The following is a 23,909-nucleotide window of genomic DNA, read 5'->3' on the forward strand; positions in this document are numbered from 1 at the left end:
TCAATCACAACCAGTAATAGAAGTTCAGTGGTTTTACAAATCCAAGTTGATTATTTTTAAAGCATTCATTATATTTTATTCCTAAATGCAACCCTTTCCCAATTCAATCTCTACATAAACAAGCAGCAGAAGGACAGCTGAGATTTAACATCTTTGCATTTTTGGGGTCATACAAAAAATGCTTCTTAATTAATTTTGGCTTTTTCTTTTCAAGTCACCATAACTCAACAGAGAGTCCAACAGAGCTTGGTGCAAAACTACAAAACAATTTTTTTCCTATACTCTTTTAACTCAATGCCATTCTAAATGTGAATTGTTTAGCAAGTTATGATATGAATTTATGATATATGTGTACTTAGCCTATGGCCCTCTATGTTGCTAATATTAAAACAAGTTCTATCTGTTTTTAAGAAATGGCTTTACAAAACATAGTGGCAAAGCTCCCATCTCTCTCAGTCAAATGAATTAGAGCTGGCCTGGACTTAACTGATGACCTTCTGATAGGTAAATATTTGATCTTCCTTCTTCCATCTAGCTTCTGGCACAGTGCATGCCACTTGTGTTGGTCTTTTGAGTCCCACAGTTTTTTCCTGTTTGGTGACTTTTCTTCTGGGGCCCATTCTTGAACATTCTGTGGACTTCAGCATGCTCAGAAACAGACAACCTTCAGCAGTACAAAATTGCCATTTATTTCAGGATCACAACCCCATCTTGATCTTAATTCACTGAGTAAGAGGGGATAGTGATCCTAAAATAGATGGTCTAAATTCATTCTAGTCACTGTAGCATCTTTACCTCCCTTCCATCACTTCCATATGTGAGCTTTTTCTTCCTAGAATTCTTTCTGATGTTAATGTGTCATCCTGAGTCTTTGTATGTACTAACCCTCTCTTCTGTCCTGAGCACCATAACAGAGCATGAGCATGAGAATCAAAATTATCTTCTGCCCCCAATTCCTTAATACGCATAGAGTCAAGTCAGCGCTTGTCTATATGTCTGCCAGGATGCAGGGATATGTGAGATTCCAGTGAGACATTATTGCGGAGAGACACCATGTGGCAAAAAGGTCTTGATATGACTGAGTTAACTTGGTGGCTTTCAAAATGTGTTTCGAAAATCCTGAAGTCCCTTGGAAGCTTATCAGGAGTTTTCACAAAATTATCAGTGAAAATGTGCAGGCTGTCTTGAAAGAAAACATGATCACTCCCATTAATCTTCCTCTCCAACTTGAAGTCTAATCTCCCAAACTGTAACTCTGTCAGAAAAGAACATCGTGGTAAGGGATGGTGACAAGTCATATTCTGTAATAAGAAATGTTCTGCAGTCTATAATGGTCTGATACGAAGCCAAATTATTCAGAATAAGAAATGCTGCTAAAGGACATCTGGCAACACAGATCAAAAAAAAAAAAAATCATTTGGGGGCTGCTTAATGCCTATAAGAGGTTAAAAAGATAATAAAATTTTGTCATTAAAGTAGTGCAAACATAACTGGCTTAGTGGGGTTACAACTATGTGGCTTACCTAATAATTCTTTTCCAGTGTGCAACCACTATGTGTTGGGAATTGAATAGAACTATTTTATCTGCAGGGGTACAACACACAGTGGGGACTGAACAAATAAGATTTCTGTAACTTGTTTAATGACCATTAGCTGTAAGCTTCTATTGAGAGCTGACAGATTACCACTAGCCAATGGCTTGTTCCAATTCACTGGGGAAGGAACGGTTGACCACAAAATGCACTGCATTAAAGTGGGTGAGTGGGTGTGTTTGTGTATGTGTAACTGCATTTTTATTAATCTATGTACTAGTCAGCAACAAAAGATTGGTGGAAATATACACTGAATTGTTCTTGATTTTATTTGCTCCTACTCTTTGAGGATTATTTGTTTTTATGTGCAGGTTCTGAAGTAGGGAAAGAGTGTCCTTTCTACCAATCAGATTGACTTCATGGGAACAATAGAGAGAAAGGTCGTCTTCTTCAGATAACCATTGTCACGAGAAGAAAAGAAGCCATGCAAATCACTTGTTTTCACTTCTTACAGAACAGAAGCCGAGGACTTATTAATATCAGTACATTTGGCCTAATTAATATCATTAATCCAGTGACAAGTATTAGGGTCAGGAGAACTTTGATACAGAATCCAAACCAGGTCATTACATTTATTCAAATGTCTCTTCTATTTCCCATAAGCCAAAGTTATGGTTTATCCCTTCCCAGCTGCAAAAGCAACAACAACAACAACAGAAATAACCCCAAACCACAGTCATACTGGCCATTTGCATATAGGCATCATATTTGAATGTTTTTTTGAAAAGCATGACCTACAAAATGTTGATTCATTTTTGCTTTGGGCTATGGAGTTTTTTGGCTTCCATTTTAACTGAAAAACAATGCAAAAATGCACATGTGTGCATATGCAGACAGTACTTCTCCTGGGAGTACCAGAAAAAAAAAAAAAGAATATATACGTGTACCATACCTAAACAGAAACACAGAACAGACATCCCGGTACAGTTTTCAAAGCAGTCAAAGGATACAGTCTGAGGAGACACTCATACAAGCATGCTTTGTGAACTTCCTTTTCTGAATGCTTTGCATTGATTGATTGATTGATTGATTGATTGATTGATTATGTGCCATCAACTCAGTGTCAGCTCTTAGTGACCACATAGATAGATCTCCATGATGATCTTCCCTAGCCTGGTCTTCCAATGGTATACCCATCACCATTACAACTGAGTCCATCCACCTTGCTGCTGGTTGTCCTCTTCTTCCCTTTCCTTCCACTTTTCCCTGCATTAAAGCCTTCTCTAGAAAGCTAGGTCTTTGCATAATGTATCCAAAGTAGGATAATTTCAGCCTGGTCATTTATGCCTCAACTGAGAACTCTGACTAGATTTGTTCAATAATCCATCAGTTTGTTTTCTTGACTGTCCAAGTATTCTCAGGAGTTTTCTCCAACAACAAATTTCAAAAGCATCAGTACTCTTTCCTCTCCTGCTTCTTCAAAGTCCAACTTTGGCTTCCACAGGTGTCACGGGGAATACCATGGCTTGTACTATTATGATCTTTGTAGGCATAGGCACATCATGGCATCTGAATATCTTTTCCAAGGCCTTCGTGACTGCTGTACAGAGCGTTATTTCTTGACTGCTTGTTCCTTTACTGTTGATCCTAAAAGGCAGAAGCTCTCCACCACTTCAATATCTTCATTATCAGTTCTAAGGCTGCTTGTTTTACCTGTTGTCATTAGTTTGGCCTTCTTTATATTTAATTTTAGTCCCATTTTTTCACTATGCTTCTTGACTTTTATTATTAGACCTTGCAGATCCTTTGCATTCTTTGAATGTGGCCCAAGATAAATCTTGAGAGACATCTTCATTCTCAAAGAGGAACTCCATGTCTATATTTTCATAGAACCTGAGTGCCTGACGGACATTTATTTTGTTCCTGCCCCACGACCAGATTTATCTGTTAGGCTACAAGCCCAAACAAGCAGAATGAAGTAATCTCATGCTGGTAAATCATTTTAGGGTAGAGTAAGCTAGAAATATACACTCTGCCCCAGGGACTCATGCAGCTCCCCCAAGCCTTAAACACAACCCCCCACCTTGCCCCAAATTGCTTTGAATTTTCATTTTTAATGTGAGGGAAGAGAGAGATCATTTAATACACTGTGGTATAACCACATTAATTGTATTTCATTTCATTTTAATTGAGCTTACATTTATGTTACATTAAACCAAATCCAATTTCATTTTTAGCCTGGCATCTTTCCCTGTTTTTGGAGGTTGGCCCCTGATGTGTTCCTTAGTAGCCAGGTGCATCCCTCAGCTTTCCAAACACAGAGTACTCCTGCAATCCCATCACTTATGCTGAAAGACTCACCATAAGGCACAGCTTGATAGAGAACTTGGGGTCATAGGCAACAGCTCTGTCTTTTGACACACTGCACTGAGTTATGCTTAGCTAACTTGTTAATTGCAGCAGTCCTAACAAAATGAAGTCAGTCAGTCAAAAGATTTGGGGGGGGATCTCTCTCCCTCTCCCTCTCCCTCTCTTCCAACTCAGATGGTATTTTGGACCATCAACCCGCCCCCTATGAATTTTAGCTCTTCCATCCTACCATACAGTAGGCAGAAAATGGCCTCTTCTATGGTTCACCAGTGACATTTCATGAACAGAGCATTTGTGATGGGTTGTCCTGGCACATCAACTTCCTAGCTCCTGGAGAAGGCCTGTGCTATACTTTCAAACAAGCATACTTCCTGACATAACCCTGTTGGGTCAGTGATTGTCACCACTGGCAAAAAAGTAGGTAATAAAACGTTTATTATCTACTTACAGGGTCCCCCATTGGGGGAGATGGGCAGTGGTAGAAATTTAATTAATTAATTAATTAATTAATTAATTAATCTAGGGTGATTTTTATCAACAGATTACTTTCTTCAAAATTGTGGAAGCATATATTCACTGCATTTCTCCAGTGGGAAGTTAAAATTACCTGTGCATATATTAGCACCAATGAAAGCAGGATTCTACAATTAAAACATATGAAAAGTTTTAGACAGAAGGAGGTGGTCCTTTCAGCATATTTAAATGATATGGATATTTAAATTGCACGCGTGCATTCCATAAAAAGGGTAAAAACACAACATACACATACACACCCCTCCACACCTCCAGCCAGATCAAAAGCTGTAAAAACACTTTGTTACTTCACACAAGTATTATTCAGAGTCGCTGAAACTTCATTTTTATGTATTTATCTCCCCACATAAACCTCTCCATTCAACTCTTTTTTTTTTTCTGAACTCATACATTGTGGCATAGTGGTTAAGGTTTTTGACCAGGGTGGCAAGATCCAGGTTCAAGTCCAGCCTCAGCCATGGAAACTCCTTGTGTGTCTCTGAGCCAGTTTCTTTTTCTCAGCCCAACTTCTTTCAGGGTTCTTGGAACAAAGTCAAAAGCAATCTCTGTGAGAGCTTCCTTAAGCTCTTAGAGGAAATGCCAGACAGAAATCTAACAAATAAAGAAGAGAAACTGCCTTATCCGGCTTCAGCAATTTGGTCCATGGGACGCGGTGGCGCTGCGGGTTAAACCGCTGAGCTGTCGATCGGAAGGTCGGCGGTTCAAAACCGCGCGGCGGGGTGAGCTCCCGTTGCTCGTCCCAGCTCCTGCTCACCTAGCAGTTCGAAAACATGCAAACGTGAGTAGATCAATAGGTACCGCTTCGGCGGGAAGGTAACGGCGTTCCGTGAGTCATGCCGGCCACATGACCACGGACGGGTCCTTACGGACAACGCCGGCTCCAAGGCTTAGAAACGGAGATGAGCACCGCCCCCTAGAGTCAGACACGACTGGACTTTACGTCAAGGGAAACCTTTACCTTTACCTTTACCTTTTACCCAGTACAGGTAATCCTCATGTAGCCACCACAATTGGGACCAGCAACTCAGTTTGTTAAGTGAAGTGGTCGCTAAGTGAAACCACAACTGTGCTTACAATCGAAGCGTTTACGACCTTACTTCATCTTTCCTTTGCTTTACAGACCTGCAAAGGTCATAAATGTGAGGATTGGTCACAAAGTTACTTTTTCATCACTGTCACAATTTTGAATGGTCACTGTGTGAGGCAGTTGCTAAAGGAGGACTACCTGTGCCTTCTGCTTTCTACATAGCAACCCTAATGTGCTTTCCTCCAATCCTTGTGATGTAGTTGTCAGTACAAAAAAGAAAGTATAAGTTGCACTGACCGCACGGCCTGCCTTTACGGTATCTCGGCAACAAGACTGGTAGTGTTGTTGTCCTCACAATAATGCAGGATAGTTTCAGGGCAGCCATTGGGCTTCCCAGCTGACAGTACAAGGTAGGCCTAGGTGTTTGTGGCTACTGGCTAATCTCAAACTGGAATGGTGCTGGAAAAGTCCTTTCCTTTTGGGGGGATGCTGACAAATCAAATAACCATTATGTATTTCCAACATCCAGAAGAAGAAAAGTGTTGTGATGAAAGAACTTGTGCACATGGCAATTTCTTCTCCAGCCCCCTTCCCTCTGTTATTTCATGAGCCTGGTTAGTGCCATGGATCACAACAGTTAGGTAGGTTTATTTCTGCTGCTAGTGAGAATATTGACTTTCTGGCAGTTGCCCATTAGGTCTTACATGAAGTTGATAGTTCCATCTCTGAAAATAGACACACAGAGAAAATTGGCTAAGCAAGTGAGGTGTCTGGTCTTTCTTACAACCACTGCCAAAATAGCTTTGGAACTGAAAAGACTAGAAACAGAATGGGAGGGACAATCCCACAGAAGATCTGCTGGACAACTGAAGTTCAGATGATAATTGACCCATGAAGGTTCCTCCTCCATGCAACCTAGAATATCATCATGTAGATTTTTGTTTTGTTTTTTTTCATAGCAGCAGGGATAACATTACTTTTAAGCCCAAACATCTAAAGCTGGACTTCGGCTGCCTGAAAGATGGCTGATGACGGGATGGGGTCTTTATCAGGAGGACATGTCCTTGATGGAGAATTAATGGGTTATTTTTATCCCCATGGAAATGGGAAGTGAGGATGACCTCTGAAAGAGAAATCAGCTGGATAAAGGCAAATACACCTCTATTACACCATTTTGTGTCCTACTGCAGCCAATTAGAGGAATCCAGAAAGTTCAGAAATATGGACAGGGCAAATATTCTCATGTTCCAGCAGCTGGTATTTAATTCCAGAGTTGGCTGTTGGAATCCACCTTTATCTATGTTTAAAGGAACTTTTTTAGGCCCATCTAGATTCCATCTTTAACCTTGGGTGGCTCGCAAGCTGGAGGGCTTCTTGGACTCACAGCTCCTGCTCAATGAACAGGTGACTGCTGTGGTCAAGAGGGACTTTGCACGAGCCTCATCTCGTGCACCTATTGCACACTGGATTGGGAGGCCCTTGAGACCATGACTCGTGCCCTAGTCACCTTACAACTCAAACACTGCAATGCCCTGCACAAGGGTATGCCCATGAAGGCCACTTGGAAACTTCAACTAGTTGAGAATGCAGTGGCATGGGCACATGTCCATGTGACATCCTGGCTCCATCAGCTACATTGGCTGTCAGTTTGCTACCAGGTGTGATTCAAGGTGCTGGTTATGACCTATAAAGCCCTACATGACATAGGGCCTGGCTATCTTCTGTGGTATCTGGCTGGCACTATGAGCCAACAGGGTTGGCATGTTCTAGATCCCTTCAATTAAACAGTGTCATTGTTTGGAACCCACGAAGCACAACTTCTCTGTTGCAGTGCCTCCCTTGTGAAATGAGGTTCCCCCTGAGATCCAGGTGACTCCCACCCTGATGGCATTCTGGAGAACATCTAAAGGCTAGGATGGTTGGAACCCCTTGTGGGATGTATTTGTATATGTTTTCTGGTTTGATGGCCATTTTGCCATCTTGTTCTCCATTTTTACTTGCTATTCATTTATCTTGGGACTTTTTAAATTCATACTGTATTTTATTCTGTCTTGATTAGAAACACCAGATAAACATTCAAGGAAGAAACAATGCCATAACCAAGGAACCATCAAGGCAGAATCCACAGCCCAACCATGACTGGCAGGGCAAGCTATATATAAGCAGCGAGCAAACTCCACTCCCCCCTGCACTGATGATGTTACCTAGCTTGGTAATGAAACATCTGTAAGAAAGCTCAGCAAATATCAAAAAACCAATAACAGCGTCGTTCTGGAATTCCCCAGAAACTGGGATTCTAAGCTTTGAACCTAGAGGTAACATATTGTCATGAGTACTGATGGTGAGCAGGAGGGGGCCCCTATCCAGGGGGGAAAACACATGCATAGTACTGAGGAGTTAAGCAGCCATTCAAAGAGACACAGATCAGACCCGCCTTAACCTTTGGGGTTTATCTGTCTGGGTTTTTCCCACGCTTCTTCAGTTTGTTAGGATTTTCTGTCTAATGTAGCAGTAATAAAACACTAGAGACCTATTCCTTGTCTCAGCGTGGTTCCTGACTGTTAGGACACATATAGGCATAATGACTGGTAGCCAGTGGTAGCTTTATCTGTTACACATTTCTCTCATTTTCTTTTAATACATCCAGCTTTCAGCATGTTGTAGTTGTTTGTGATTGCAGATGTAACTTGCAATTTTTAATGAGATGCAAAGAGAGAGCTATTAAATATCCTTGGGAATGGTGCATAGGATTCAAAGAAAAAAGGCTGTCCAGAAGCACAAATACAGCAACTGTCAGCAACATCTTAATGCTGCTAGGATGAGGCAGTGGCTGCAAAAGACAATTGCAAATTCTAGAAAAAGGTGTGGCTGCTTTAAGATTGAGCGGGCACACACAAACACACAGAGACTTTTGACTTTTTGATTCCTGGTGACTGCCTGGACAAGTCCCTGCAGTTTTCCTGGCAAAGTTTTTGATAAGTGGCTTGCCATTGCCTTCTTCCTAGGGCAGAGAGAGAGGGACTGGCCCAAGGTCACCTAGCTGGCTTTGTGCCCAAGGCGGGACTAGAACTCACAGTCTCCAGGTTTCTAGCCTGGTGCCTTAACCACTACACCAGACTGCCTTTCTTAAGGTGTAGAGAGGTGCTATATTCACACTCCTGCATGCTCTGAAGCACCCAAGGGTTTCTGTGGTGTGGAACAAGGGGGAGGGGGGAACGATGATAGGTGTGTGATGACATCATTGCACAAATTGTGTGACCTAAAAACTTATCCAGAGATCAGGATCCAAGAATATAAGGGCAACATTTGGGGTCTTGCAGTTTGCTGTGGATGCCACGGGAAGCACATCTCTGGAGCTTAAATCACAGCAGTAATAGTAATCATATTGATTGTACTTTATTAATTTAATGGCATTTAATTAAATTTAAATTAAATTAGAGTCAGCTTAGGTTTTGTCCTGGCCTTGCCTACTTTTTGGGGTACAGTTCTCCATATGCTAAATATGTCCTACTTGCTGTGAGAAAAAAAAAATGTGACTTGAAGAACAGCATTGAAAGAACTAAATGTATTTGCAACAAAAGCCTCAAGACCATTAAATGGAACATGAAGGGAAATTGATAGTTTCAGTTCAGCCAGTAATGATGTATGTCAAAAAACTTGCACAGTTCCAATTTACATAATTGTATGGATAATCTGAACCAATGTGCAAATAGGGATCCAGCTCTCCAGGAAGGATCAAGGAAGACTAAGGCTCTTGACATCCATCCAGAAAGTTTAACCCGATTTTAATGGATATTCTACGTCATGTCGATCCTCTCTGCTTCATGGCAGAATGGAGGGGGAACACTGAGGCATTTATCTACCGAAGTAAGTGTCTCGATCTGCCACTCCAATCCAGCCTAATGGAAGCCCTGTTTCATTTAATTGGCATGTTGCTGCTTTTTCAGAAATGTAACAAGTCTTATTTTTAGAATCCAAAACTTGGCAGCTACTCCACCTTCTGCTCACCTGCCTGCCCAACCCTTAGCAAGGTTAGATGTCACATCAACAGTATCAAATTATGATGTTATTTCAAAGTGGTTTGGACAGCTAGTCAAACTTCATTTTAATTGAGTCTTGCCGCATTTGGTAAACCTTTAAACTAGAGTCAATGAACTCACATGGGGATGTTTTTTCAAAAGATAAAGATATCCTTAAGCTAAACTAGATTCCTGTGGCTTCATGGTTACATGGACATCCATACAATTTTGTTGGCAACAACACAAAGTGTTTTGACATTGTTTCTTCTAAGATATATTTCAACTTCACAGTCTAGCCTCCAACCTGAGGATTCCCTGGTGGTTTCCTATCCAAGCATTAACCAGGCCCAAACCTGCTTAGCTTCCAAGGCTAGACAAAGCTAGCCAAGGGCTGTCAAGTGGCAAGACACCATGCCTCAAACTATAGTTTCACTTCATAAGATTCAGATTTTTAAGGTGTTTCCAAAACTACATGCTTATCACTGTTCAGTGTGATTTGACAAATCAAGTGCTAAGTGCACATCAGGTGCAACAGCCATCATAAAATGCACACTGGGGGCTATTGGCTTCTCTGACATCTATGTCAAGGGTCCTAACTCAGTATCTGGATAGGAGACCAGTGCTGCTGTTTGTGAGGGTGCTTCAGAAAGTAGACAATAGATTCCCTTTGCCCAGTGAGCTTGTAGTCCAGTTTTTTTTAAATTGATTATGTGCCATCAAGTGGGTGTTGGCTCTTAGCAACCATAAAAATGAATTTTCTCCATGATGATCTTCCCTAACCTGGTCTTTCAGGTCATCCAAAGGTGCATTCTTTGCTGCTAAAACTGAGTCCCTCCAGCTTGGTTGTCCTCCTCTTCTCTTTCCTTCCAACTTTCCCAGCATTAGAGCTTTTTCCAGAGAGCTGGGTCTTTACATAATGTGTCTGAAGTAGGATAATTTGAGCCTGGTCATTTGTGCCTCTAGCTGGCGAAGTTACAGCGGAAGTGGTAGAGCAAAGAGAAGGGGCATGAAGGGACGAATACAAGTGGTGGCTACAAAAGGGATGTTACCCAGATACCAAAAGCATTGACTGCAAGCTTTTCCATCCCAAACTGGATGGGTCATTGGTAGGAGATGGCAGGCTTCAAATTGTAGTCTTTCATCTGTTCTTTTTTTAAACATTAAAACTCAGCATCTCACTTAGAAGCTGAGCTTTGTAAAAAAAACATTCATTTCAATGCAGTGTTTCCTCTCTTTTTTTGGTGTTCTTATCAAGAAAGTTCCAAAAGTTTGAATACAGGAGCAGTATTTCATCTCTCAAAAGCATTCCAGGTTCCTGCTGGTTTGGAATCTGAGGCTGCCATGCTATTGTTACTGTGATCAGGCCAGGCAAGGGCTTTCAGAAATGCTCTTTGACAATGTAGGCAGCGGGGGAAGCTACAGCTTAATTGATCCAAATTGATCCAAAATCATCTTACAAAAGCACCAGCCTGACATGAGAATTAGGGAATGAATGCCAGAAAGGTAGCGCACACCCTGCGTCTCCATCATTATCGTCTCTAATTATGCTCTCCACTTTTAAATAAGCCTCGGGTCAGGCCAGCAGCATGTTTGCAACTTCCTTTTTAAGTTCCTTTTTTCTTCTGCAGCAGTGTTTCCAATCAAGAAGTGAGCAAAACTTCGTGCTCCTGAAGTCATTTTTAGCAACAGAGTCAGCCAAAGAGGAAAAAGGATAGAAAGTGTTTGTGAAGGTCAGCTGTGCTAATTTTTTGGCCTGCCCAGGTCACCACCTCACCACCGAAGGACTGAAAGGACTCTTGGACTCAGGACTAGGAGATCAAAGGAAAGGTGGAATGTGCTATGCAGCATTGATGGCTTCGCTATTCATATGTCTTTCAGGTAATTACTGTTGCTTTTCTCTTAACACCAGAGACAAACTTCTCAATGTTCAAGCACTGGCGATTGAGATAAAGTTTGTAGGGAAGGAGTCTAGATAAAGCAACCCTAGGTTGCTTAGTTGATTGGTTTTACAGGGGAAACATTAATTTGCCCCTAGATTTCACCAAATCCAGGAAGGAGTAATCAAGGCCAGGAAATCACAATTTCCCTCATCCTGATTCCTCCCATTAAATTTGTTGGCAAATCACAGGCTTTTGATGCCATGCTTTCTCACTTTCTTTTTTGAAGTACTAGAACAAGTGTGGTAAGCATCTACTTAAACTTCCTCAAATGTCGTATCTTCTCCGTAATATCACCACATCACTGCCATGCCCCTTGCATGCTACAGACATAGGGAAATTCTTTTTTTTTTATGTGATATTCATTTGCAAGAACACTGCCTACCCTTGACTTGAGTTGACACTCAATGAGCTGTTCTATGGGGCCACAGAGAGAGGAATGTAAGAACAGCCCTGCTGGATTAGACCAAGGCCCATCTTGATTCATGTAGGTGTTAGAGTGGGAGAGAAGGGTGAGCCCTAGAACATCTAAAGGCTCTACCTCTTCCCCCCAAACAACAGTTTGAACTTCCCACTCAAGAAGTGGAACCTCTGTAAAGCAGTGTCCACAATCTCCAGCCTTTCAAGGTAGCCTAAACAAATACCGTGATTGATGTTATCAAATGCCACTGAGATATCTAGCAGAACCAAAAGGACTACACCACCACTCTCCATCTCCCATCCCCTCACCAGAAACCTGACTGAAAAGGATCTAGTTGAAACTAAACCACCTTCTCTACAAACTAACAATTGTGGTTTGGAGATTGGTTGATTGTTCTCTAGGATGGCTGGGCCCACAAATGGCTTTTTGAGGAGGAATTGTCACCTCCCTTAAAGACACATGTATCACAACAGGGATCCATGCTGCCATGCCACGTCTACCCACCTGTAAGCAAGAGGTTAGAGATCTAATTAAAACTGTTTGAGCTCAACTCAAAGAAGACCTGGTCAACCTCAAATGTCATAGGCTCAAAAGAATTGTCTTTCAGGAGATCATCTCACAGCCACCTCTGTCATTGCATGAGAGACTCTGTCCATATAGTTTAGAGCAAACATGAGTAATTTTGTTCTCAGAATATCTAGCAAACTCACAAAAATCAGCAGAAGCATCTTCCAGTGTCCCAGATTGCAAAAGACGATGTGTCACTCTAAATAAACTGCTGGCCTACAATCTGCAGATGTAGTATGTGCAGAGAAGCATCAACACCTTTACATTCATGTTGTAGACCTGAACATGGCTTTACATGTAGCCATGTCTAAATATTGTTGCTCCTTATCTTTCCCCATGGCTGCTGCCCACTAGACTAACTTTCTGAGCACTTGTTGGAAACCATGAAGTTCCATAAGGTGCCAGGTACAGACCAATTTAATAGGTCCATCCCCCCATGAAGGTCAATGGTGGGCATGAGTCTCAAGTTGAGCAGACAATGATCTGACCATGATAATGGACTAATGTCAACATCTTCTATCTTCAGATCACATTATTAGTTGTTTCAGTGCAAAACCCTGTTCAGTATATTCCCTCCCTCTATGTGAGTTAGTACAGTGATGATTTGGGACAAGCCAATGGTTGTCATGGCAGCCATGAACTCCTGAGCATCCCCAAACCCCACTGTCAAGACATGGTTAAAATCCACCATCAGCCCAGATATGAGTTCAAGAAGCACAGGGAAGGAACTGGCTGGGCAGCAGGAAGTTAAGTACAACAGCAAGACTCTCAATTTGTCCCACACCCAACTTCGTATAAAGAACTGTGCCTTCAGCCACCTCCAGAACAAGAATCTGGTCATTGATGATTCTCACAAGGTATCAGAGCCACCCTTCCTCCTCTGCCCTAGACCCAAGGCTGGTATATTACCTGAAACCATGTTGGGCAAATTTCCAATATAAGTATACCTCAGTCTTCACCCAGCCAGGTTTCTGTGATACAAGCCCAATCCTCCAAAACTAGATAATGAAGGAGCAAATTCTTATCACTCATGCCCTGGTCACCTCCCGCATAGACTACTATAATGCACTCTACATGGGGCTACCCTTGAAGAGCATCCAGAAGCTGCAGCCGGTCCAGAATGTGACCGTGCGGGCAGTCTTGGGAGCCCCAAGGAGGGCACATATAACACCATTGCTGTACAAGCTGCATTGGGTACCAGTTTGCTTCTGGGTCCAATTCAAGGTATTGGTTGTCATCTGTAAAGCCCTACATGGCGTTGGTCCAGGTTACCTGAGGAACCGCCTCACATCTATCACATCAACCCGTCCCACCCAGTCAGGCAGAGAAGGCATGCTATGGACCCTGTCCATGAGGGATTGCTGATTGGCAGGGTCCAGGAGGAGGGCCTTCTCTGCCGTGGTGCCCCGGAGGTAGGACAGGCCCCCACTCTCCCAGACTTCCAGAAGGGGGTGAAAACATGGCTATGCCACCTCACTTGGGATGGGAGGGAGGATAGCCATTCTTGGGGGTGGCTGGTACTGTGATCATGCCAAGTACAAAAACCTATTGCCTTCTTGAATTTTACATTTTATATCTGGTATTTTTATATTTTTATTGGTATTTATGTATATTTATATTGTATGGAGTCATGGGGTATGAGATGGGTGGCAGAGAAATTAGACAGACAGACAGACAGACAGACAGATATTTCACACTGACCTGGCATTTACCAGAACCAGCTCTCCAGTGAGCCAGGACCCAGGTCTTTGCCTGCAGACGTTCTCTCAGTACAGAACCAGCTCTCCAGTGAACCAATTCTCCCTAGTTCCAGCTCTCCAGTGACCCAGCACCGAGGTCACTTTCCTACGCCAGTTTAGCCCAAGTCTGATGATGTGGCTGATGATTTCACTCCTGTCTTTAAGTGCTAGCTTCTTCTTCTGATTAAAAAAACAAACTACTGACCTTAAAGGTTCAAGGCCTATAATATACAAAACTTCATAATAATACCATTGAAAATACAAGGGCCTACTAATAAAAGCTAACCCATAACAGATACAGTAAAGAAGGTCCCTGAGGGACTGCCTCTGCCCTGTTACATCAACCGATCATACAGAGAGGGCACGTTGTGGACCCCGTCGGTAAGAGAATTCCATCAGGTGGGGTCCAGGAGGCGGGCCTTCTCTGCAGTAGCCCCCACCCTCTGGAACATCCTGGCCCCGGAGGTGAGGTTAGCCCCATCATTCCTGGCCTTCTGGAGGAGTCTGAAGACCTGGCTCTGCCACCTTGGTTGGGGCAGGGAGGGAAATGGTCATGCCTGGGGATGACTAGTGCCCTAAAGTGCCCCTCCCATGCAACGACTGAGTTAGATCATCTGCCATTTGGATTTTTTTATATATTTATTGTCTACGTGTAACTGCATTTTTATATATTGTAATTATATTTAATTATAAAATTAAATATTATTTAATTATATTTAATTAATTAAATATGCTGAGCTCGCCAATCGGAAGGTCGGCGGTTCGAATCCGTGTGACGGGGTGAGCTCCCATTGCTTGTCCCAGCTTCTGCCAACCTAGCAGTTCGAAAACATGCAAATGTGAGTAAATCAATAAGTACCGCATCAGTGGTCAGGTAACGGCATTCCGTTTAGTCATGCCAGCCACATGACCATGGAAGTGTCTACGGACAAATGGCTTTGAAACGGAGATGAGCACCGCCCCCTAGAGTCGGACACGACTGGACTTCATGTCAAGGGAAACCTTTACCTTTACTAATTATATTGTATGTCTATTGTTTTATTGATTTCTTGTTGTAAACTTCCCAGAGTCCCTCTGGTGGGAGAAGATGGGCGGTGACAAATTTGATAAATAAATAAATAAAAATAAAGAACCCCTCCAAAAAACCCCACAGTACAACAATTTGGAATACTTAAATATCCTCAATAGAAAAGATTTAGGAAATGATCATTATCGGTGTCTTTCAGCCAGTACACAAGTAGATACTTTTTATAGAATATCCATATTATCACTTTTGTGAAGTTTCCTTTGCATTTCCTGAAATCCAATCGACTCTGTAGCCCTTCCATCCAAATGCTAACCAGGCCTGATCTTGCTTGACTTCTGAGATGAGACCTATTACTTTGAAGATTTCTCCATATATATGCTTCTTTCATAATTTTTTTTCATAAGGAGAAGAAGAAAAAAAGACCTTGTAAAAAAGAAATCAAAAATGCAAAAAAAGTCCAGCCTTTATTACGAGCATTCCAGTTTATTGTTGTAAGCTGCCCAGAGTCACTCGCTGAGATGGGCAGCTATAGAAATCAAATAAATAAATAAATAAATAAATAAATAAATGAAATTACTATTTATTACATGCAAAAGAAGGTCCACATTAATCTAACAAACCCTTCAATAATCCAAATAATTAGGAGAATAATAGCAGAAATGTAACCATATAAATCAATTACATTCAAAGCCTATTAATCGAGCAATGTCAGAATAAGGCTGCAGAAATCAGAAGTGCATTTGGTTTAATCACTACAAAAGCATCAGAAAACACACTCATGTTTGCAATTACCTACAAGGACCATGCCTAGGAATTTCACAAACACTGGTTCGACAGTCCATCTCTTGGACTATCTCATCCTGAATCTCTCCCATCATTCAACCTCCTTTATAGATCAAGGGGCTCCAGAATAAATATCAGAATCATAACACACATCAAATGGAGGCTTCCATTCTCCTTTTGTAATCATAGCCATCTCCTTCCTAAGCCAAGGCAATAAAACATTAAGGTTACCAAGCTGATGATGATGATGATGATGATGATCAACTCCCAGCTACTCATCTAAATATAAAGGTTATGAGTGGAATCACACAAAACATTAAACTAAAACCAAGCAAACCACAGAATGTGTGAATTCAGCTGTTATGGTTATCGAAGCATAGTGAATGGCATAATGTATTGAATGAACCAAGTCAATTCTAGTTCATGCAACTAAATTTTATGCAACATTTATTATGTTGGGTGAACACAGCCTTAAAGTGACCAGATGAGAAAATCCCAGGACAATATTCCAGAGTCTAGCCAGTAGTATGCAGCATGCCCCTCCATCATGTTAATACTATCAGGATTGCTTAAACAAACAAGAAAGCATTGACAATGAACAAAACAAGTGAGTAGATTCATTAAGGAGAAAAGAATTTGTAACACCTCATCAAGCTAGGCCACACAGCTCACCACCAGCCCATTCTACTGGGCCCAGAAACAAATTAGAAGCCACTACTGGTATTTCAGATAATGCGTCCCAGTAAGCAGACCCTGTTAAAATCTCAGTTATCAACTAAAGCTTCTAGGCAATTATTAAAAGCAACCTGACATAGAATTCATTGCAGTCATCCAGATACAATGCAATTAAAGTAGGGACAGACAATGTGGGTCCCACAGCTACCAATGTGCTTGCCAATTCTGTCTTTGCCATCTGCTCTCTGGGTCCTCTACTTCAATTTTTTATTACTTTTTTTTTAATGAGACATTGGCACATTGAAACCCCAAATGTCAATTCCAACATCTCCTTCTTTCCTGCATGTATTTACAGTTTTTATTTATTTATTTAGACAATATTTTAAAATTAAATAATGGGTGGCTGCGGGCCAGTACTATGTTTTCAAATGTACTCACCTATCTCCCCACTCTCCTAAAGACAAAACTAAACTTTGAAGAACATCCTTGGGAGGCTAGAGAAAGTATTGTGGGGCAACTTCCACAGTTTACCTTCTGAAAAGTTGGTGTTCGATAATTGGCCAAAGCCAACATGATATCTATTTTGGAACACGCAATATCTCATATGGATGCTATTTTTTCTCTTTTTAATGTATGCTACAATTTTGTAAGCCATCCTGGGAAAAATTAGTTTTGATGGGTGGCATATAAATTTTAAAAAAGAAAAATACATGCTCTCAAAATTCCAAATATGTCCATCAGCCTAGAAAAATTGCCTATTATAATTATAACATGTGTTACTATAAGCAGATCTATGATGTCCATGAAAAGGGCACATTTGAATAGAATCAACCTTTGTAATTGTCTATTTTTAAGGGGGAAGCAGCAACATTCAGCAGAACAATAGTTTTGCTAACCAACAGCAGTTCAATCCAGGGTGTATTAAATTTTAAGTTTTGTTCACCTATTATCCATTACTACCAGATGAAATGTTATCCACTTTGTCAATATAAAGGCTGTGGTGGATTTGTCTTCTATTTTCATTGGAAAGGGAATTTCACAGATAGAATTTATATTTTCAGAAATGGTGAAATTCTGAAATTTGTTTGAAATTTCCAAACAGAATTCAGGTAGAAAGGAATCACCTAGATGCCACCATCCCAGAATTGTATTATTCCATTCATCTCATTCCTAGGTACACAGTTCATTTCCAAATATTCAATATCTGCATGGGCATCCAATGTTGCTGATTAAAGTATATGCAATGACCTTCTTTCTGAATCTAACCTACATCTGAAGAAATTTGGGTATAAGTTTCTAACAGTCAGTAACCAAGACTAAGACTGAGAATACTTTTGCTTTCAGGGTCATAGTATTTTGCTGCTAAAAAAGAACAGGCAAAATAGGTTCAGTTAAGTATGCACTGTGAAGCCCAAAGAACCTTGCATGGGTTCAACAACTTCACAAAAATGTTCATCTAATTTTTTTTTTAATGTCCAGTAATAATACTAGGTATTCAAATAGCAGATTGGCTCAGAATGGTTCCAGAAAGCACAAAGCAAACCATCTGCTACTTGGAATGACTCAGTAACTACAGCAAGGTTGAAATATGATGGCACAGTGGGGTGGGGGCGGGGAATCAAGATCAGATGGATTCATTGGATACAAATTCTGTGGGAAAATGTTCTGACAGATCTTTGTATCTGCTTAACCTGTAAAACTTCAGCAAAGGATCGTTACCTTGTCGTGGTGCTGGAGCTTGAGCACCTCAATGATGCCATGAGCTAAACCGTGAAGGGCCACCCAAGACGGGAAGGTCATGACAGAGAGGTCAGACCAAATGCGATCCCTGGGGAAGGTAATGGCAACCCACCCCAGTATTCTTGCCGTGAAAACTAAATGGATCAGTACAACCAGAGATATGTCGGTATACCATCGGAAGATGAGACCCCCAGGTCGGAAGATGGTCAAAGTGCTACTGGGGAGGAACAGAGGATGAGCTCAACTAGCCCCAGACGTGATGACGCAGCTAGCTCAAAGCCGAAAGGACGGCTAGCGGCCGACGGTGCTGGTGGTGAACGGCGAATCCGATGTTCTAAGGATCAACACACCATTGGAACCTGGAATGTAAGATCTATGAGCCAGGGCAAATTGGATGTGGTTATTGGTGAGATGTCAAGATTAAAGATAGACATCCTGGGCGTCAGTGAACTGAAATGGACTGGAATGGGCCACTTCACATCAAATGACCACCAGATCTACTACTGTGGACAAGAGGATCACAGAAGAAATGGAGTAGCCTTCATAATTAATAGTAAAGTGGCTAAAGCAGTGCTTGGATACAACCCAAAAAACGACAGAATGATCTCAATTCGAATTCAGGGCAAGCCATCTAACATCACAGTGATCCAAATATACGCCCCAACCACAAATGCTAAAGAAGCTGAAGTAGAGCAGTTCTATGAGGATCTGCAGCACTTACTGGACAACACGCCTAAAAGAGATGTTATTTTCATCACAGGAGACTGGAATGCTAAGGTGGGCAGTCAAATGACACCTCGAATTACAGGTAAGTATGGCCTGGGAGAACAAAATGAAGCAGGACATAGGCTGATAGAATTTTGCCAAGACAACTCACTCTGCATAACAAACACTCTCTTCCAACAACCTAAGAGACGGCTTTATACATGGACTTCACCAGATGGACAACACCGAAATCAGATTGATTACATCCTTTGCAGCCAAAGGTGGCGGACATCTGTACAGTCGGTAAAAACAAGGCCTGGAGCTGACTGTAGTTCAGATCACGAACTTCTTCTTGCACAATTTAGGATCAGACTAAAGAGATTACGGAAGACCCACAGATCAGCTAGATATGAGCTCACTAATATTCGTAAGGAATATGCAGTGGAGGTGAGGAATCGATTTAAGGGACTGGACTTAGTAGATAGGGTCCCAGAAGAATTATGGACAGAAGTTGGCAGCATTGTTCAGGAGGCGGCAACAAAATACATCCCAAAGAAAGAGAAAACCAAGAAGGCAAAATGGCTGTCTGCTGAGACACTAGAAGTAGCCCAAGAAAGAAGGAAAGCAAAAGGCAACAGTGATAGGGGGAGATATGCCCAATTAAATGCAAAATTCCAGAGGTTAGCCAGAAGAGATAAGGAATTATTTTTAAACAAGCAATGCGTGGAAGTGGAAGAAGACAATAGAATAGGAAGGACAAGAGACCTCTTCCAGAAAATTAGAAACATTGGAGGTAAATTCCAGGCCAAAATGGGTATGATCAAAAACAAAGATGGCAAGGACCTAACAGAAGAAGAAGAGATCAAGAAAAGGTGGCAAGAATATACAGAAGACCTGTATAGGAAGGATAACAATATCGGGGATAGCTTTGACGGTGTGGTCAGTGAGCTAGAGCCAGACATCCTGAAGAGTGAGGTTGAGTGGGCCTTAAGAAGCATTGCTAATAACAAGGCAGCAGGAGACGACGGCATCCCAGCTGAACTGTTCAAAATCTTGCAAGATGATGCTGTCAAGGTAATGCATGCTATATGCCAGCAAATTTGGAAAACACAAGAATGGCCATCAGATTGGAAAAAATCAACTTATATCCCCATACCAAAAAAGGGAAACACTAAAGAATGTTCAAACTGTCGAACAGTGGCACTCATTTCACATGCCAGTAAGGTAATGCTCAAGATCCTGCAAGGTAGACTTCAGCAATTCATGGAGCGAGAATTGCCAGATGTACAAGCTGGGTTTAGAAAAGGCAGAGGAACTAGAGACCAAATTGCCAATATCCGCTGGATAATGGAAAAAGCCAGGGAGTTTCAGAAAAACATCTATTTCTGTTTTATTGACTATTCTAAAGCCTTTGACTGTGTGGACCATAACAAATTGTGGCAAGTTCTTAGCGGTATGGGGATACCAAGTCATCTTGTATGCCTCCTGAAGAATCTGTATAACGACCAAGTAGCAACAGTAAGAACAGACCACGGAACAACAGACTGGTTTAAGATTGGGAAAGGAGTACGGCAGGGCTGTATCCTCTCACCCTACCTATTCAACTTGTATGCAGAACACATCATGCGACAAGCTGGCCTTGAGGAATCCAAGGCTGGAGTTAAAATCTCTGGAAGAAACATTAACAATCTCAGATATGCAGATGATACCACTTTGATGGCTGAAAGTGAAGAGGAACTGAGGAGCCTTATGATGAAGGTGAAAGAAGAAAGTGCAAAAGCTGGCTTGCAGCTAAACCTCAAAAAAACCAAGATTATGGCAACCAGCTTGATTGATAACTGGCAAATAGAGGGAGAAAATGTAGAAGCAGTGAAAGACTTTGTATTCCTAGGTGCAAAGATTACTGCAGATGCTGACTGCAGTCAGGAAATCAGAAGACGCTTAATCCTTGGGAGAAGAGCAATGACAAATCTCGATAAAATAGTCAAGAGCAGAGACATCACACTGACAACAAAGGCCCGCATAGTTAAAGCAATGGTGTTCCCTGTAGTAACATATGGCTGCGAGAGCTGGACCATAAGGAAGGCTGAGCGAAGGAAGATCGATGCTTTTGAACTGTGGTGTTGGAGGAAAATTCTGAGAGTGCCTTGGACTGCCAGAAGATCAAACCAGTCCATCCTCCAGGAAATAAAGCCAGACTGCTCACTTGAGGGAATGATATTAAAGGCAAAACTGAAATACTTTGGCCACATAATGAGAAGACAGGACACCCTGGAGAAGATGCTGATGCTAGGGAGAGTGGAAGGCAAAAGGAAGAGGGGCCGACCAAGGGCAAGATGGATGGATGATATTCTAGAGGTGATGGACTTGTCCCTGGGGGAGCTGGGGGTGTTGACGACCGACAGGAAGCTCTGGCGTGGGCTGGTCCATGAAGTCACGAAGAGTCGGAAGCGACTAAACGAATGAACAACAAACAACCTGTAAAAGAACTTGGATGAAGAAAAAGGGGAAGAAGAAGTCAGATTCAATATCTCAGTTCAGCGTCTTCATAGGGAACATTCAATAATTGTCTTTCACGGATGAAAGCTCAAGCATGTGTCAACATTTTGTAAACTGGGAAGACATCCTAAAGAAAGCGCATTATGGAGTTTGTGTCACATGACTGATGGAAATTACACAATTTGTGTCATTTGTATGATGGCATCAGGATGCATGCAACATCAGTTGTCCCTTGTTCTGCCCTGCAGACACCTACGTCATCTTACAAGATTGTCTCTGTCCTTGTTCAGAGCTATTGAAATCAGTCTCCCATGTTCTAATGGGATTCCTGTTCTATCAAATTTGGCACCTCAGTGTATTAATTTCTCTAGTGGTTAACATCCTACAATTTTTCTATGAGCAGATTGGCCAAGTGAAATTTCAGGAAGAGTTACCAAGTTTTGCTTGACTATGATACATGTAGGTATAACAGTGCTAGTAATCTAGCTCTGCTAACAGGTTTTCAAGATTCTGTTATTACAGCCTGTAACAATAGTAGCATTCTTGGAATCCTTCTGGCATCTGTTTCCTGACCTGGCCTCTCCCAAAGGGATGACATCAATCTTGAAAGCCATTCAGGGTTTCTCTTGGCCCCATCTTCTATCAAACCAAATCAAGGCAGGGCTCTTTTGTTCTAAAGGATCCAAACTACTTTGGTCCCAAACCTTTTAAAGTCATTGAAGGTCATAATCAGCACTTGGAACTGCATGAACAGGCTTTACACATGGCATGGCTGTAAATCAAAGCTCTCCAGACTCTGAACTGTTTATGAAGGACTTGGCTTACTCTGCAGAAAGTTCACAGGCACAACTTGGCAGGCTGAATTATTTGATTGCAGCCTATAGTGAAGCCATATTTATAGATCTGCCTACTTCAGTTCACATCAAAGCTTATAGATGTGTCTACATTCCAAGGTTTAAATCCTAGGCCTTTTCCTCCTGCCTTTTTGAGTCAACAGATATTCTGTCACTCTTTCGAGGCCGTGGTAGGCAGCTGCAGCTGATGTATGTGGACATAATGGTTGCATTCAACCTAGGAATTGCTGGTTCCTATCTTGCCCACTTCTTTCACCCTTGATGACATATCAAGAACTCATTTCCCTGACCAGTGGCAGTAACATTTTCTTTCCTCCCCATAAGTCCAGGACAACTGGCACTTGGACCTGAATGTTATTTCTACAGAATGAAAGCAAATTCTACACAGAAGCTTCCTATCCAACTAGTAGATATGGGCAGTCTAGACACTCTCTTTGCTTTTGAACTGTGGTGTTGGAGGAAAATTCTGAGAGTGCCTTGGACTGCAAGAAGATCAAACCAGTCCATCCTCCAGGAAATAAAGCCAGACTGCTCACTTGAGGGAATGATATTAAAGGCCAAACTGAAATACTTTGGCCACATAATGAGAAGACAGGACACCCTGGAGAAGATGCTGATGCTAGGGAGAGTGGAAGGCAAAAGGAAGAGGGGCCGACCAAGGGCAAGATGGATGGATGATATTCTAGAGGTGACGGACTCGTCCCTGGGGGAGCTGGGGGTGTTGACGACTGACAGGAAGCTCTGGCGTGGGCTGGTCCATGAAGTCACGAAGAGTCGGAAGCGACTAAACGAATAAACAACAACAAGACACTCTCTTGCTGTGCAGTCCTTTTCATGGGTAGAATATGTTCATTTCCCAGTGGCATTTCTTCCTGGAGGTTATATTTATAGTGCCAAATCATTCCAGTTTGCTAAATTCAGTTCCAGAGCATATAAGCAATAATCAAGGCAATTGATTATTTCCTTGATCATTAAGTATGTGCAGATGACATTTGGTTAATGATTAGCAATAATAGCTACAGAGAATGGAAGTAGGCATCACCACAGACTGAGCATGTAGTGAAAATAAGTGCTTTGTTAATCCTGCCCCCAGTCTTCCTTTATGGGTAGTCATAGCTACTATCTGATGTGGCATCTATGCCTGGGTTTACACCAGCAGAGCTAAGCAAAACTGTGATGTTTTATTTGGCTTAGCATGGTCTGTGAGCCCAGACTTTCTGATTTGCAAGCCACAGTTTATGGCTTAATATGTGTGAGCTGAGTCAAATATGGCTTATTCAACAAACTATGATTAAAACAAACCATGTCTAAAACAACATGACGGTGCTATTTTTTTTAATCCCCCTCTCACATTCCTGACAATGTGCAGCTTTACACTGACCTAAGGGATTTCACTTCAAAGGATTGCTTAGGATTTGCAGAACAGTTTCCAAAAATCAAAACATTTTAAAATCGGAGGCATTGACAAGAGGAAACTTGG

This window comes from Candoia aspera, chromosome 3 (assembly GCF_035149785.1).
Source record: "Candoia aspera isolate rCanAsp1 chromosome 3, rCanAsp1.hap2, whole genome shotgun sequence".
NCBI lineage: Eukaryota > Metazoa > Chordata > Lepidosauria > Squamata > Boidae > Candoia > Candoia aspera.